The sequence below is a fragment of the Neofelis nebulosa genome, chromosome 2, assembly GCF_028018385.1.
Source record: "Neofelis nebulosa isolate mNeoNeb1 chromosome 2, mNeoNeb1.pri, whole genome shotgun sequence".
NCBI classification, from domain to species: domain Eukaryota; kingdom Metazoa; phylum Chordata; class Mammalia; order Carnivora; family Felidae; genus Neofelis; species Neofelis nebulosa.
Genome location: NC_080783.1, coordinates 196,055,322 through 196,073,401, shown reverse-complemented (window position 1 = coordinate 196,073,401; position 18,080 = coordinate 196,055,322). Strand labels below are relative to the sequence as shown.

Sequence of the window (18,080 nt, the reverse complement as noted above, 5' to 3'; positions counted from 1 at the left end):
CACACTGAGCACAGTGCCTGGCCCTGTGTAGAAGCTCAGGACATTCTAGCTAGAATTGTTACTATTTTCTAGATGAGAAATCAAACCTTAATGAGTGAACCCTTTTGATTATAGGTAATAGAAACTAACTCAAACTAGCTTTATCAAAATTGAGAATTTGTTGGTTTTATATAACTGGAAGTCTGGGGACTCCAGGTCTTGACAAATGACGTTGTCACCATCATTGCCATTTTCCTCTGAATCTTCTCCATCCTCTCCATAGCTTTCCTCATGCCCTTTTTCTCTCTCCTACTATTTTCTGAACATTTGCTTCATTGTTACCTTAGTCAAAGGAGCTTCCATGACGAATGGCTTGGAGTTGCACTCTGGCTGTGGGTAACCTCAGGTTTACCTCATCCCAGTTACCCAACCCCACATTAAAGAGGGAAACTTATCTCTTCTGTTGCCCATATGTTAGATCCAAAGGAAGAAGACTGGGTCACTCAGCTTGGGTCACTTGCCCATTCTTGGGCCAAATGTCATGGCGGGGCTTGTGGGGATGGAAGTACAAACGGAAATTTGACCATCCAGGCCTGGACCAATTGTCCATTCCTGTGGCCAGGGGGCTAGAGGTCTGACTGGCATCCCCACCAGGCAGTTTTCCAAAGGAAGGCATGGTAAACTAAAAGGGTCAAAATTTCTTTGGCATGCCTACCATTGAGAGGTGGAGATTATTTCCCTTTCCCTTGAATCTGGACTATTTTTAGTAATCTTCACACCTAGCGTGGAGCCCCCGCAGGGCTTGAGCTCAAGACCCTGAGATCAAGACCTCAGCTGAGGTCAAGAATCGACACTTAACGAACTGAGTCACCCAGGTGCCCCATAATCCAGACTATTTTTGGCTTGTTTTGACTAATAAGATGCTTTTATTAGTCCGCTAACAAGCGGACATAGTGCTGCTTTACTACAAGGCTGGGCTTAACACACCCACAATTTCTGCTTTCATGTACCAGGATGTTCCCGCCAGGAGCCCAGCAACAGTGCTACGAGACACCTACACCACATAGAGCGGCTGTGTGGAAGAGAGCGAGGTGCTCGGGCACCAGCCCCTGTGAGCACCCAGCTCCCAGCCAGAACCACCTACGAGCATGTGAGTGAGCCACCTTAGACCTCCCCACCCAATCAGGCCTCAGGTGACTAAAGCCCAGCCAATACCAGGAGGACAGGAGCCACCCAGCTGAGCCCAGTCAACCCATAGAATTGTGAGAGACAACAAATCATGGTGTTTTTAAGCTGCTAAGTTTTAGAAGGATTTGTTATACAGCAACTGGTGAGTGAAAAGATGATGCGGTTATAAGGGAGAAAGGGACATGGAGTAGACAAAAACAGTAGGTGTCCATTACTTCTGGTAAAGAAAACCAAGAACCTATCCTTCCCAGTCCCATCGCCCCTGAGGGTGAAACCCTGACAGCAGAACGATGGGGTCATCTGTTTAGGCAGGGCATTCCTTTTTTTTTTTTTTTAATTTGTTTTAATGTTTATTTATTATTGAGAGACACAGAGAGAGAGAGACAGAACATGAGCATGGGAGGGGCAGAGACAGGAGGAGACACAGAATCTGAAGCAGGCTGAGCTGTCAGCACAGAGCCCAACGTGGGGCTCGAACTCACAAACCGCGATATCGTGACCTGAGCTGAAGTCAGATGCTTAACCGACTGAGCCACCCAGGCACCCCTAGGCATGGCATTCCTTAATGGGGGCAGCAAACTGTGGCTGATTCCCAGGGCAATAAGGAGACACAGACTTGCTTCAAAGTCATGTTCACTCAACTCCCAAGTCTGCACTCTTTCTGCTATTCCAGTGGTCCAGAAGATCCACAGACAGAGACTCTGAGCAGTTCTGAGCAGCACCTACCTTGTGGTGAACGCAAGAGGAAAATGGAGTATCTTACCTGAGACCCTAGAGAACGTCAAGACTGAAAGACCGTACGAAGTGGAGAACAAAGCCAAAGTTGAATTCTGAAACACACAGAGAGGGATGGGAGGAGCCACCAAATTGCAGGGAGCAGGTGTGAGTACCGCTGGCCAGGGACCAGGCTCTGAGATCAAAAGGCTGAAAGCACGAGGGAGGTGGATTCAGCCAGCCCAGTGTCCATTTTGTGGCCATGTCCCCTCACTGCTGGGCTGACACAACGCCTCCCCCCTGTTTGTACACTACTGGCCACCCCATATAGAGGTCACACGCGCTCAGGCTAGGCACCTGACTCCCAAGACACGACATGCTTCCAAATTCATTCCTTATGAGACCTTGTGGGTTAGAAAGATGAGATGCTTGCATCAGGCTGGGGATTGTCATATTGAGTTAAATTTGATCATGCTAGTAAAAGGATTTGTATTTTTGTACCAGCAAATGGATACCTCCAGAATTAGCAAACAAAAAAATGACTGGAAATAAATTCAACCAACGCAGTCTGTCAAGTTATAAGCAGGAGGGAGTCTGGGATGACTCCTGCATGTCAGGAGGGTATGACATGAAGTCAGTGTTGGCAAACGCTGGCATGGGAGAAGTTGCTGACACTGGATAAAGTCCCCACTATGAGCCACAGGTCACCCTTGTATACAGTCAGCCAGCAGCCTACTGTCTGTGCCCTCATGCCACGGGCCTTCCTACTTCTCTTTAGACTTAGATACATCCCTGTAGGGTGTGGCCCCCTCGGGCCCAAGCCCATCCCCCCCAAGCCTGCCTGGGTGAGAATCCCAGTGGATCCAGGCTTAGCCACACTGCTGTCAGCCCAGGATCTCGTATGCTTAGAATGGATTTTGAAGCCCACTGCTCCTGCTACATGCTCAGAATGTGATGATTACCCCCATACTGGGGCTTGACCTAGACACAGAGAAGTCCCCTGTTAACACATGCCCCTCCATCATCCAAAAAACAAAATCGCTCCATGCTGGGCATCAGTCGAGATGTACTTGGGCATGCAAAGGACACTGCTGAGACCCAAGGCAGAAGCCAGTGTGCCAGCCAGGCACACAGGCTGAGGAGGAGGAAAGCCTGGTTCCATGAACACAGGAGGCCCAGGAACACAGCCTGAGTCCGAGCCTCTCTGGCTGGTGGAACCAACCGGGAGCCAGAGGGGTCAGCATGGGCTCAGGGGCGGTGTGGATATTGCTGTTGATGGGTCAGTTTGCTGCTCATCAGAAAATGGAGGAGCAGGGACCAACAAGGACCCCTGTTCATGGAAAGGGGGAGCTGTGGTTCCCAGTGGGGACTTCAGTGGTTGCAGCCACCCCACCCCTCCAGGTGCTTGCTGAAACTCCTTTGCTGTCCCAGCAGAGACTCCTTACCCTCTTATTGGATTGATTGGGTTTTTTTTTTTAAATCCAGTAATCCTTTCCTGTGTTCCCTCCAATGCTGTTTATTGTGTAGCAGGAAGATGGAAATCTATTTACTAATCTGTTCAATTTTAACGCAATGCTGCCATCATCCTGGGAGGGGCGGGGAAGGTTGGGGCTGATGTGGAATCCTGGGGGGAGCACAATGAGAGCCCAGCTGAGTCAACCTCCAAAGTAACTTTAACACAGTACGGTTGGGTTTCTGTTTTTTCAAAAAGCAATTGAAATAGAGAAGGTAGGATTTTTAAAGGAAGGTGCCACTAGCATTTTCTCCATCTCAATAGCTGCATTGTGGGACTTCTGCTTGAATAATCTGGCTAATTGCTTCAGTTCCCTGCTTTGCTCAGGCTGACTGAGGAGGGGGCCTCCTGCTGGGTCTTCAAGGGGCCAAAGGAGGGGAAGGAATCTTCTTCTCTTGTCAGAGCTACAATCAGTGGACAAATGATGAGTCTACCAAACAACTACCCCCTTACACATCACTTGCCATAGATTTCCCCCAAACCACCAGCTGTGTGGGTGCCAGAGTCTATGGGAACACACTGCGTGGCCACCAGCTGGCGTGACACATCAGTCATTTGGGTTCAGGAGTTGGCAGCCTGCGACCAGAAGGCGAGACATTTGCTGAGGATGGGGCCACCCAAGGACTGGAGCATACCCGTGGCCAGCCAGACCCAGAGTGGCCCAAGTGTCCTTAGGCCACCAGCTCTTCACCAGGGCCCAGGACTCACAGCACCTCAGCCTACACTGTGCATATTGGTGGGTCAGGTCTTCACCTTCCTGCTGTCCCCATGGCCAAAGCCCTTCGAGCAGCCTGACCTCCAGGCTGCATCTTGGTCTCCACTGGGAGGAGTCCAGGGACCTCCCCTTTTGCCCTGTGTGGCCACCATGCCCACTCTGACCTGTGGTCAGGTCCATGGCCAGAGCTTTGCCGCACCTAATGCCCAGGGTAGACAGGAGCCGGCAATGGGCACTTCTCAGGTCCAAGTGCAGAGCCCCTCTGGACCCTTGCACCTGACAAGGACATTTGCATGATGACTCCTTATGGACACCTGTCTCTGGCCTTGGCCCTCTGTCACAGGAACAGCATTCTGCCCCTTGCTCCCAGGCTCCAAAACCATGCACAAGAGAAACCCCTCCTTTCCAGTCTGCCCAAAGGACTTCCTGGCTGAGCTTATTTTCTATCTGCTTCCCCATTAGAAAAGAGGGTATGAACTTTTTGCAAAGAAACCGTCCCTTCACCAACTCCTGCTTGACCCAGCACCGCCTATTTTTTGCATCAAGATGATGAAGTCCGCTCCCTTGGCTGGGAGTCTCACTATCCTCACTGACATCTAAAGAAATGACCGGGCGGCATTGGGGGGGCAGGGTGAGTTGCTCCTGACTGCTGGCTCCTTGACCCAAATAGGAATGCCTTTGAAGGGTCCCGAGCTCCCTGTTCACTGACGGCATCAGGCTGTCATCTTAGGTGTGGCGGAGTTAGTAGAGACGGGAAGGTGCTCGACTCCGTGGGGGGGAGGGTCTACCTGGCACTGAAGTGCCAGTGCGGTTGGCACCAAGGTCCACACAGGCCACAGGTGTGTGTGCTGAGCCATCCGTTTATAGAGCTCGTGGATGCCCTGAGTGGAAACGCTCCTGATTTCAATCACAGATCACATCCGCACCAGATAAAACCAGCTTGCTAAATTGGGTTTCCTGCACCATCCTGATGTGTGTCCTGGCATATAAAATCAGTCGCTTAAAGGCAAATCAATGAGCCAGATGAGGTCTCCAGGCTCAGGAATTAGGCTCAGTGCCTCTGCCTCGATTTTTCAGATTCCAATTTAACTAACATTTATTGAGCAACTATATTTGCCAAGTGATGAGCTCAGTGCTTCCACATATGCTATTTTATGAACAGTTATAAAAGCTCTGCAAGGGAGTAATATTATGGCCACAGTAAAGAGGAGGATAAGTGACGGCCTCAAGGTCACCCAGCTGTCAGTGGCAGAGCTGTGGTTGGAGCTGGGAACTTTTCCATCGTTTCATTGCTACCCAAGACTGATTTACAGGATGGAGTCCGTACTTCTCATCAGGGCCGTGGCTTCAGTTGACACAAGAGCTCCGGAGTGAAAAGTGTGCATCGTGAAGCTCAGCTCCTGAGGCCAAACTGTCCGCACTCACCTTGGAACCAGGCATCCAGCTGGCAGAGTTTTCCCCTAGTGGTGACCATGAGGAGGGACTGGCTCCTTTGGGGACAGACCAAGGCGCTAACCCAGAGCTGCTGCTGCTTGTGGCTCAACATCTCTGGACTTTGGTTTTCTCACCCTGAGGAGGGAGGGCTTATATCCATTCCACCAGGGCTATTGGAGGATCGCACTGTAAACCTTCGGGCAGACAGTCTCACGGCAACGTGAGCTGCATGAGGGCAGAGAATCTGCCTGCTTTGTTCAGAGCTATAGCTCTAGGTCAGTGCTGGCACATAGGCGCTCGGTAAACACTGGTGGCATGAATGAACTCCGTGATGCTGGTTCCCTTCCGTGCTCCTCCCCGCTGTGAGTAGACATGTTCTACAACGGTTTGGTACGTGCCTTGTGCCCAAGACACAAGGGGCTCGGCTCAAGGCTTTGTGGAGTTTTCCACACACAACCGGGAACAGCCCCTCACACGCAGCAGGCCATGGCCACCTCATTTCCTTTCCCTGTCACCCTCCACACGACACTGCACAAGCCCCAAGCCCTCCACCCTCTACATCAGAGTTTTTAAAAAGCGTGACTTACAATTTTTTTTTTTTTTACTTTGGCAAACAAGGGTATTTTTTTAAAAATCTACGATCGCCATCATTTCATGGACATTTTAACAGCAAAACTAGAGGACATATCAGAATAAACGACAGTCCTTTCTAAGAACAAACAGCTGGCAAACTTAGATTAACGTATCTTCCCCAAAAGTTGGGCTTTACACTTTTTTTGGGGTGCGGAACAGTGATAGTGTGGAATTTTATTTTATGATGTCACATGGCAGTTTTTTTTCGTTGATATAAATTTGTCAATTTGAGGATCTATATGTCACTATACTCATAGTGACAGCAATGGCAATAGAAAACATTCAATGAGTACTACTTGTGGGCCATATGCTCAATAATTTTCAAGCCTTAACTCCTTAAGATACAGCCCGTGAAGTGGAATGATTGGCCTCAATACCCAGATGGGGAAACTAAGGCTCCTGCCTTCTCCCTGATGGAGGCAAGCTGTATGTGGCTTCACGAGGGCTACAAGAAGGGGGCCTCCCAGTTTACACCCATCACAGTGCATCCTGGAGTACAGATCGGCCAACCCAGCACAGTCAGGAATGTATCAGGGAAGCAAGCCACTGTCAGGTGACTTATCCCAGCCCGACAAGAATCTACAGATGGCACCTGGGACCCACAGCCCTAAATCACCATCTACCAACAAAAAGCAAGGCACATGACAGATCTTTTCAGGACCTTCAGAACATGATACCTCAAGGCCCAAGTTCCTCACAACGTCGAAATATCACTCCGAGGTATCCCGAGGTAAAAGCTAATATTTATTAAAGAAAAGCTGGTCTAATCTCTAGTAAAGGTATCACAATGGGTTTATTGATTTTTTTTTTAAAGAAAAGTTACATTTTAAAAAGAAAAATGCCAATTTCACAAGCAACCTCCAGCCAGATTCCTGGCCCTTTGGGATAGCTCACAGCAATTCTGGTTTAAAAAAAAAAAAAAAAAAAAAAAAAAAAAAGAAGAGAGAGAAAGAGAAAAAATCTTGAAAAAAGGGCTTTTCATACAGACATACAAGAAAGTAAATAAAATCGATTGAAAATACTAACAGAGAGCCATTCATTTTGTTAAGTGTTATAAAAATGCCAAAAGTGCATCCTCTTCCCAGGCTCTAGGGCTTAGGATGTTTCCTTTTCTGAAAACTGACATCTGTAAGGAAGAAAATACAAATAAAGAGAAAAATGATGAACACCATTTTTTTTTTTGAAGGCTCTGAGTGATCACGGAAATGCAAGGATGTAATCTCATTAACTATATAGCCAGGGTCTCATTTTCTCACTGTCTCAGGTGATGGGGCATAGGAGTTGTGACCTCTTTGTAGAGAATCTTCTGGAAGAAACAGTGCCCTAACTGGGACTCAAGGTGGTATCCTGTGACTAAGATTCTCAACTAGTCAAAATACCTGGGCTCTATGTACCAGTCTGGGTCTCAGCAGAAAATAGGTGGCACACTCAGTTTGGATAAGTGAAGAGAGTTTTCAAAGGGGTGGGCAAGGTGCAGGGACACCATAAAAGATGGTGTAGGACCTCAGCCCTGAAGGAATGAGGGGAGGAGAGATGTACAGGAATCTGGAGACAGAAAGAGCTGTGGTTTTCTTTCATGGTGTCAGCTAGCTCAAGGTAACCCCACAAAGAGAGAAGCAGGGGAAAACAGTATCCTCCCTTACTTTCCTCCTTCCCTGGGATCTACTGGTGTTCCCTGTTGGCCAAACCCAACTGGAAATCATAAGACAAAAACCTTCTTGGCCCATACCCATACCCAGAGCAAAGAGCTGGGAATCTTGGGGCAGAGTATCTTCATTCATTGGAGCTTTGATTTATATAAGAGTTGAAGGGGTCAGATATTAACTAGACCCAGAAATACATACTTGAAAATGGATATGTAATTTTCATTTAAATAGAAGTTACAGTAAAACCTTGAATTGAGAGTAACTTGTTCTGCGAGTGTTCTGCAAGGCAAGCAAACATTTCTAATAAATTCTAACTTGATAAATGAGCAATGTCTTGCAATATGAGTAGTACGTGATGCCAAATGTCACGCGATCACAAGTGAGCCAAAGCTTCTTTCTCTCTCTCTCTCTCTCTCTCTTTTGCTGCAGGATTGTGGGTGATCATCTCCCATGCTCAGATGCTTGGTCTCAGGCCATGGCATTCAGCAGAAATCAGTGATTTTTCAGAATGTTGGAAGGTGCCCACACCTGACGCTAGTGTATTTTTTGTCACTTCAAAGCACCTATGGACAACAGTCCTTTGCTTTTCCATACAAGACTAAGCTTAGGAATACTTTGTTTCATTCTAGGTCAGGCTAGCTGCTGATGTAGACCCTTTCCTCTGCTACCTTATTGCCAGTTACACTAAATACAGTAGATGACAAGAGTTTATTAACACTGTACTATAGTCAACATCCATGAGAGCATGTACATGGCCCCCATCCATTGAGCCAATAGGTAGCTCATTAGTGATTCCATTAGTGACAGTGAAAGTGGTCCTACACAATAACCCTCCTCTCTTGTCTCCCTCACACCAGCCATGAAGGTTTTCAAAGGTAAGTGCAAGTTAATTTGTTTATTTTTCTTTATATTTTGTATTTACTTTCCTATTTTATATTATATTACAGCATTGTAATCATTTTTATATGAATGTTTTTGGGTTGTGGAACAAATCATCTCAGTTTCCATTATTTCTTATGGGGAAATTTGCTTTGATATACAAGTATTTTGCATTCCAAGCATGTTTCCAGAACGACTTATGCTCACAAACCAAGGTTTTACTGTATTTAAAATGTAGCTATTTCTGGTTAAATTCAGAGAGGGTACTTTGGATCTGGTATGGTACCCAACAATGTCCTCAAACCCAGCCCTGGATAAAATTTATCCAAGTGCCTCAAAAAAATGGCCAGTTGGGCCTATGAGTTCAAGTCCAGTAGAAATGTTAGAACATAAAGGGAACTCGCACCACTGAGAGTTAGATGGGCATTCATATAGCAGTCAGAGGGGACGCATAGGAGCCTGATGACTAAGGTCATGATGGGGCTAATATCACTTAAACGCAAAGGCTGTAGTGGGAAAAACTTCACAGCCATTAAGGAGAATGTATGGGCCCCAGAGACTTTCTGGGGGGGGGGGGACAGGAGGGATATGGGAGTGTTCAATTTAAAAAAGGGAAACCTCACTAAAGTGGACTGAGGAGGCTAGAAGGGGAGTCTGTAAGGGGGAGCCCTACCACTGAATGCCAATTACAGGAAAAATTGTCCATTACAGACCCTAACAGAGGAATTTCGACAGGAAAGAATCATGAAATACAGGCCCAACTGGGAAAGCTATACACAGTATCTTCAATAAGAAATTGACTCTCCCTGTAATTCAGCTGGTGAGAAACCATCATCACCCTGAACTCTTGCTTTCTTCCATTGGGCTTTTACTCAAAACAACCCCTCTCAAGTTCTTTCTTCTCCACAAAGTAATAGTGTTCCTGTCCTTTGTTTATTGGACTTGCCTATGGTATTGCCCCAGCTTGCTTGTCCAGTACTGTAATTCTTTGCTATTCCCAAATGAGCCCATCTTTTGCTGGTCAGACAACTGGGAGCTTTATTTTTAAGGTTAACAAGAGTTTAGGGAACCAGACAATCCATCGGCGGGAGCTCATGGCCAAGCTCATGCTCCACACCCACCCCCGCACCGACTGCATGCACACTCATGTGCACACACATGCACTGATGCTGCCCTATTGGTCTGACCTTGCCAGCAGCTATGAGAAATCTACCAGTGACCTGACCACGTGTCCTGCTGTCACTAACTTCAGGGAAATTTGACTGCAGTCATGGAGATTTCAATGCCCCTGGTCCCAATTTCACAGCCTTCCTCTCTCACTCCTCAAGCCCCTTTGCCCACAGCTCGCCCTGGCCTCCCGTGGAGACCTCCCAATAAACTGGCAGCCTTGTTTGATCATCTCAAAAACAACTAAACACACATACTGTGGGCCACATGCTCTCGCTTCTGCGCCAACAGTGCTCCAGGTGGATCGTTATTGCCACATGTGAGATGAGAAAACCGAGGCACGGAGTAACGGAGCAAATCTGGCTGCAGCAACAGGTCCTTTATGATCCCAAGCTCCCATTAAGATCAGAAGAGGAAGTTCCTCTGGGCTTTGTCGTTCAGAGCTCCTGGTCAAATTGTGTGCAGTGGAGAGGCGGCACGCTGCTCCCAAATTGCCGAATGGCAGAGCAGAATTTTGCACCCTCGTCTTTACATGTCTTCCACAGACTGCCTCAATCAGATGGGAACGGTACTTCTAAGAGACAAGTAAAGAAGGGGATGCTCCTGCGCCTGCCTTTTGAGGAGCAAAGCGGCAGCCCTCTCTGACAGCACAATGTTCCATTGTTCCTTTCAACTCAGGGACGGAGCTGACAGGTCCCCAGAAACTGTGCCTCCCCCATCCTTCCACACCCCTTGAGAGTGCGCCCGGGAAGAAAGAGGCCAGCTCCAATAGGGGTGAGGGGTGCACCGAAGAAGTCCTGAAGGTCAGGCTTAATGAAGGGCAGATGGGTGGGGCTGGGTGCCCCAGAACCAGACTGAGACGAGGATTAGGTCGCTTACGTGGGGCGTGATTCCGGGTGAAAGAGTTGGGAGTAACCCAGGGAAAGAAAGGAAGCCAACACGCTTTCTGACGTGAGCACCTGGGTCTCAACCCCTCAGGAAGCCCCTGGGAGACTGTGTGGAACACGCCTCGGAACAGAAAATGAGCGTTGAGCTACTCATCCTCTCCAGTGACTGCTTGAAGGCTGTTCCCAAGGGTGGGAACTCCCCAGCCATCCTGCCCCACCCCCACCCCCACCTCCTGCCAAGCATGCTCCGACTAGAGAACACCCTCAGGGAGAGGGCTTGCAGTTGCAATCTGTTACCAGGAAGAGGATGATGACTGCAGAGGACAAGGACAGGGCCTCCACTATGTCTGCCACCCTGGGGAGACTCCGTTCTAGTATCAGTATTTCCAGGTCAGGAGAAGTGAGGGCAGAGGAAGATGGAGAGTACATGGTGGGACTGTCTGTCCATTCGGGCAGGATATTGTTCTCTTCACCATCTCTGCACCTATGTCCTCATCAGTTCGGTGAGGCTGATCACATTCTCTGTCCCGTGCAGTTGGTGTGGAATCACATGAGTTAATATGTGTGAAGCACTCAGGACAGTGGCAGAGTAAGTGCTCTCACTAAATGACTCTGCTTTGCCTGATCCACAGGGTTGAGAACATATTGGAAGCCCCATTCCCATCCATGATGTAAAGACTAGAATCGCTTTTAATGCTTTTATCCTGGCACAAGAACCCCAGGAGACTCCTTCCTCAGTAAGTTGGGCAGACCTCAAGCCCTGAAACAGGCCTCACCACCTAGACACCTCCTGGTCACTTGCCTTCCTGTAACCTCCAGTCCTGTTGAGTGGTCCGCCTCTAAGGCCAGCTTCTGCTTTGTTGTTCTGTCCAGGGTTTACATCTTCTCCTGAGGCAGGAGCTTTGCCCTGCACCCCTGCCTTCTGGCCTGATGGGCAGACCCTGAGCTCTACCAGCCCCTCTGCTGGAGGGGTTGGAGGTGGGCCTTAAATCCCACTCCCTGGCTATGCTGGGGTCCTGCTCCAAGGAGATAGCTGCACTCTCATCTTCCCTTTGCTGGGGTGAGACCTCAGGGGGTCAAGGTCCTGAGACACCCTTGGCAGCACCAGGGTATGCCTTCCTGAGCCACCCACCCAAATGGGATGGGGGAGGGAGCCCAGCATGAGCATCTGAGCACCATCAGCCTTGTCCTCTGATCCCATGACCAAAGCCCCCAACTACACAGAGGCTATGTGTGGACTCTGTTTCTGACACCCCAGGTCCTGAAGACCCTTTGGCAACACCAGGAGCTCCCTCCAGCCTCTTGTGAGTCATACTTGACAAGGACCAGCTCTGCTCCTGGCACACGGGCCACCTCTGCTTTGCCTCCTGCATTGTCACAGCCCTGAGCCTGCCTGAGTTAGTCCTCTCCTTAGGGCATTGTGGCTACCAGTAGTGGCTCTTCCCAGGACAGGGGTGTGGCAGGGAGGTGCACCTGGGTCACCATCAGAAAACATTGCGTCCATCTTAGTGGCCCTTTTCCTACTCAGATTCTAGAATACAGGTTTGCTGATGTTAGTCTTCTTTGGAAATGCATTCACATTTGCTGGGACATGATAATGGACAGAAATTGCTGCAAAATTGACTGTTGGGGAAATGTAAGGGTGACGGATTCTCTTAGGGGCACGTGGCCAACAACAGGCAGTGCCCATACTCGATGCATTTAGCATCTTTATTAAGGATCTGGTTGAAGGAACATGAACAGTGTGGTTCATCATCTTTTTTTAACTTTAAAAATTTTTCACAAATAATTTATGTTTATTACAGAAAAAGCAGATGGGCCAAAGGAAAATTAAGAAAAATGACTCTCCAGCCCACTATTCTGAAATAACCACTCTTTTTCACATTTTGGTGCAAATCTGCAATACCTACATGTGCATATATAAATATGTGTCAAGCTGAAATTCTGGACCTAAGGCTTTTTTTAAAAAAATCTTGATGTTTAAAGCTTTGATAAAACAGTTTTTGGTCCAGAAAGTGATACAGACTAGCATTGACCTTAGGAGTAAACTGTTTATTTGGGAAAAACCCTTTGAACAAAACATTAAGCAAATACCTCCCTCCTGCAGCTCTAGGGGAATGAACTGATATTGAACTATTGTACTTGATGCCGTTGTCCATTTGGAGGCCATTAGACAGGGCCCGCCCAGTTCACTGAAGGAGAAATGAGCATTTGTGCTGTCAGCCAGGAAAGAATAATCCTGGGAAAGCAAGAGAGGCCCAGACAGGTGAGCCTCAGACAGGGAGAAGAATATCTTTTTTCTTCTCCCTAGGTCCTAAAACAACCAGGACCTCGGAAGCCTGGACATCACAGAGACTTCTGGCAGAGACAAAGATGGCCTCCAGCTTGGTTGAGGTGGCAGCAAGGCAGTGAGAGTCCATAGGGGTGCCCAAGGAGGGGTCTGGGGGAAATCAAAAGCAGTCATTTCTTCTGGGACTTGTCAGTTTTGCTTGGAGGGGTGGTTCCCTTTGGTTATCCCCAAATTTAGTGAAAAGGCAGAGACCAGTGCTAGCTGTGCCACGTAACTAAGGGAAGAGCTCTTCCGGGCTGGAGTTAGAATGGTAAAAGAAGAGCAATGCTGGTCCTCTTAAGGCCAGCCTGGAGGTACCAGCAGGGTCTGGCAGAAGATCAAGTCCCAGATACAGGACGCTGAGCCTGTCTCCTGGAGCTTGCAGGGAAGCAGAGGCAGGGCAATGCATGCAGACCGTGCCCTGGCGGACTCTCAGAAAGGACCACATGACCCTCTGAGGGAGGCTCTGTTCCTGACATCAGGCAAAACCAAGATGTGGAGCCTAGTCATTTACAGTATTAGCTGAAATATGTTCTTACCAGCTGGTGAAGTCTGAGACATTCTATTTGTAGACATGTACTCTACCTGCTCTCCTGACATCAGGCAAAACCAAGATATGGAGCCTAGTCATTTACAGTATTAGCTGAAATATATTCTCACAAGCTGGTGAAGTCTGAGACATTCTATTTGTAGACATGTACTGTCTACCTGCTTTTTTGAAATGGGCTTCCCCACCACCACCTCAACAATATATTGTGTGAAACTGTCCATATCAGTAGATATGGACAGTGTCACTTTAATAGATGAATCATGTTCCTCTTCACACATGTATTTACTATAATTTATTTAAACATCCCTTTTTGTTGAAGCAACTTGAAAGCAGAGTGGTTCTGAGATAAGCAAGGCAGGGATGTGGAGAAAGGTGAGCACTGGCCTTTCAAATCACTGCACTGGCAGTGATTTGGAGCTCCTGGGGCAGTGTCCATTTGGCTTGTCCTCAGAGTCAGGCTCCTGTACTCATGTATCCACTCTCAGCCATGCTGATAGTGCTCTGATACTGCCCATGCTGGTTTGCAGCTAGAGACTATGCCACTTTTTCCTTGGCTTCTTCTTAGAGAAGAAAAGGATCAGAAAAAAGTGGCATGCCATAACATCTCTATAAACCCCATCCGTGTTGAAGGCTTTCAGTTGAAGATGGTGGATGGAACGTAGTGTTTATGTCCTCTACTTCTCCGGGGTCCACTGAAAAATAACAGTGATAAAATCTTTTAAAGGATAAAGAGAATTGGGGAAAAAACAGCAACAAGCAAGAGATTTCAACAATTTTTAGAGGATGCAAAGCAGAAGGAGGGGTGGTAACTGTTTTTTTCAGAGAGGAAGAAGTGACACCTGCAAGTCCTTCTAGAGAGAAGACAGCTCATGTGCTCTGCCCAAGGGCCCCTGGAGAGGTCAGGGCTTGGAGGCACTGGGTACCATGGAGAGCAGAGGTGAAGCTCAGGGCTGCACACAGAGACCCAAGTGGATACACTGGGCGAATAGACTCTCCAGTAAGATGTGAGGAGTCTGCACACTTTTCAGTTTCCTCCTTCTTAACAGAACCCTGCCTTGTTAGATCAATCTGTCTTGCACACAGCATGTGCTTCAAGGGGAGACCTAATCCCAGGTCGGTCAATCAGATGAGACCTGATTGGCCTGAGCCAGTTAGCACAGAACGGTTCACGTGGGCTCCAAGAGTGGCCTGTTGATGCAGGATGACCCCATCAGAGAAAAAAAAGCACTAGCAGAGAGGTTTTCTCTCACTTTCTTCAGTTGGATATTGAAGTATATAATAAAAAGAGTGCTTCTCAAACTTTCATGTGCATATGAATCACATGGGGATCTTATTAAAATGCAGATTCTGATTAGTAGGTCTGGGAACTAGCTTTGGATTCTGCATTTATGACAGGCTTTTAGGTGATACTAATATTGCTGGTCCAAGGACCATGCTTTGAGTAGTAAAGGCATAGCTCATTTCCTTGTGGCACGATATTCTGGTCATGAAGGGAACCAGCTCATTTGAATCAGACGTTGAGAAGAGCAAGGCGAAGAGCCTGAAAAACCCTAAATCCTGGATGGCATCATTGAACTACTGATCCATACCATATCTAGAGCACTCCCTACTTTTGAACTTCTAGTTATATGGAATAACATTTTTGCTTAAGGTAGTGTAAGTCAAGGCTCTATCCATTACAGCTATACCCTGGAGGTGGTGAGGAGAAGATTATTCTCTAAAGAAGGAAATGGGAGAGGATAGGATTCAGAGGCATTGAGTGTAGGGGAAGGGGAGGCTGGGAACCAGGTACAACACTGAAAACAGGAATTAATTAACAGCCTGTGCATGAATGAGGCATGAAGGAACTTTCAGAGTGGCAGAAATATAAAAATTCATTCAACATACAATGGAGATTTTTACATTTTACTATGCATAAATTATACCTCAATAAAAAATATTTTTTAAAGCTGTACATGGATATTTTGGCCCCTCCCCATGCCCCATGTCCAACCTTTTAGATGCCAGAACATGACAACCAGGCAAGGGATTGAAAGGTTCTTTTCTGGGTAAGTGGAATGGCCCCAAAGAGAAGACTCACACATTGTCATTTGAGACTTTCCAAAAGGAACAGTTTGGCATCTGATCACCCTATGGTGAAAACCTACCAGTTGTTAATCCTTCTGCCCAGCCCCACACACAGAGATTTCAGTCATCTATTTAAAACCTATTTCATGATTACTAAACTCTTGAAAAAATGCACCAACATAAAAAAAAAAGCATTAAAAAAAACCTTGACAATTCTGATATCAAAACTAGTGTGGGAAGAACTGAAGAAAGTAGAGATAATGCAGGACTCAGAAGAAAAATTAAAAATGAAAGAATTAGTACACTTAGACCCACAAGAGAAGACACTTCTTTCATTAAAGAATAGGGTTTAGTAAGAAAGGAACAATTAAGGAATAAGAAAGAACTGTTAGAAATTAAGAATAGGGTAGAAAAAATACAATAATCTAGTAAAAGATTTGGAGGAAAAAGATAATGAAATTGATTACAGCACAGAACAAAAAGAGATGGAAAATGTGGAAGAAAATGCAAGAGCCTTAGATAACCCATCAGCAAATCCAATATCTGACAAAGAGAAAAATTAGAAAGAGAAAACAGAGAAAGGAAATGGTCAAAGAATTGAGTTAAGAATATTTCCTGGAACTAGACTACATTTTCTACCTCAGGGCTTATATAAATTTGGGGGACATCAGGGGTAAGAAATAAATCCCAAAAGATTCCAAAGAGAAAAAAAATTATGCAAAAGATAGATAATCAGAATGTCATTTAACTTCCCAAGCATAGAATTGAAAGCTAGAAGACAATGAAACAATGAATGCAATAACATTTTGAAATAAATACTACTTTTAGTCTTGAATTTTATATTCAGCCAAACTAGAAATAGTGTGAGGACAAAATAAAAATATTTTCAAACATAAAAGCTTGGAAAAAATTACTTTTCATGCATCCTTTCTTAAGAAGCTCTTAGAGGGTGTGTTGCAGCAAAATTAGGGAGTAGTTCAAGAAAGAGGAAGATGAACAATTAAAAAATGGTAGATCCAACCCAAGACAGGAGTAAAGGAAATCCCTGGAGGATAGCTGTGCAGGAGGTCTACAAATTAACCAGCACAATTGGAAGATAGAGGAAAGAATTCCCTACAATGGAGGTCTCCAGGAATAAAAAGGGGCATAATAAAATATGTGATATGATGGAATTTTTATAAACACTAATGCTATGCGGATGACAGGTCTGATTGATTTTTTTAACTTTAAAGATATAAATGTAGAAAAGGATGCAAGGGAATACTAGGCAATTATAAACTCTAAGGAAAAACAAAAACTTCAAGAAGGAAAATATAATTGCAATAAACTCTGATCATTACCTAAGTGAAAATGATGATAGGACTAAATGCTATGATGGGGTTGGGGGATAAGATAGGGAGAGCTTCTGTAAGAAAGCTACATTATCCCAACCCACAAATCATGAAATAGAAGTACAGGCATAAATGTAGAGGTAGAGAATTAAAGTTAAGGAAATATGCAGAAGAGTTGTAAATGATCTCCTCTGGGGAGAATAGTTCAGCGACTGCTCTTATTCATTATAAGCCTTTTGTTATTTGATTTATTTTTAACTATATGAACATATTGTTTAAAATTTTTTTTAGAAATTAGAAAATATCTTTAAAGTTGATGAATGAATGAATGAATGAATGAACGAATGAATGAGAAGATCACCAGGCACATGTCAGAGATTGGGGTTCTGTTTTGGTCCCTCCACTAACCAACTGAGTGGCCATCAGTAAGGCATTGAATCTCTGAGGTTTAGTGCAACACAGAAACTCTAGGCTTTCTTCCATGTCTCAATGACCTGAAGGCCCATCAGAGTCAGACAGGCCTGTACCCCAGACCTGGTGTCATCTCTGGGTCACCAGACCCCAGTCTCTCTTCCCATCCCCCAGCCTCTGCTTCTGCAACATGGAGGTAATGATACCACCTTCAAAGAAGGCATCAAGGGGGTCACACGTGGGGCTGTGCCCATCATAGGGCCTTGTAAGTGTTCAGTAGATGTCAAGGACTTGACATGTGGACTAGAGGGAGATTAGATCAAAACAGGCAAGATAGGGTCAGGCAAGCTGTGATGCCAGGCAAGACAAGTCAGATGTTGGCTGGTTATGACACCTGTAATGGCTCCTACTCCCTCCCTTCTGGGGACTTCTCTTGTGACCGTGACTGAGCCCAAGGATCCTCCACTAAGTGGCCAGAGCAGAGGATGGGCCTGATAGCATGGAGTTCCTTGGGCTATATGTGCCCCAGAACTGCCTAAACTCAGAGGAAAATTTTCCCCAGCCCCTTCATTTTTATAATCAGCATATGCTTAACACGGTCAAAAAGATTTTCCTTTCTGAAAGTTCAGTCTGTGAT

General features: G+C 46.2%; 1 long non-coding RNA gene across 1 annotated transcript; it reads left to right on the top strand.

Annotated features, from left to right (window-relative positions):
* Window positions 1–10,562: 10,562 nt before the first annotated feature.
* LOC131493576 (uncharacterized) lies at window positions 10,563–13,224 on the top strand. Its single transcript, XR_009252758.1, has 3 exons — window positions 10,563–10,671; window positions 11,388–11,492; window positions 13,067–13,224. It is a non-coding gene; the product is annotated as an uncharacterized LOC131493576 (long non-coding RNA).
* Window positions 13,225–18,080: the final 4,856 nt, after the last annotated feature.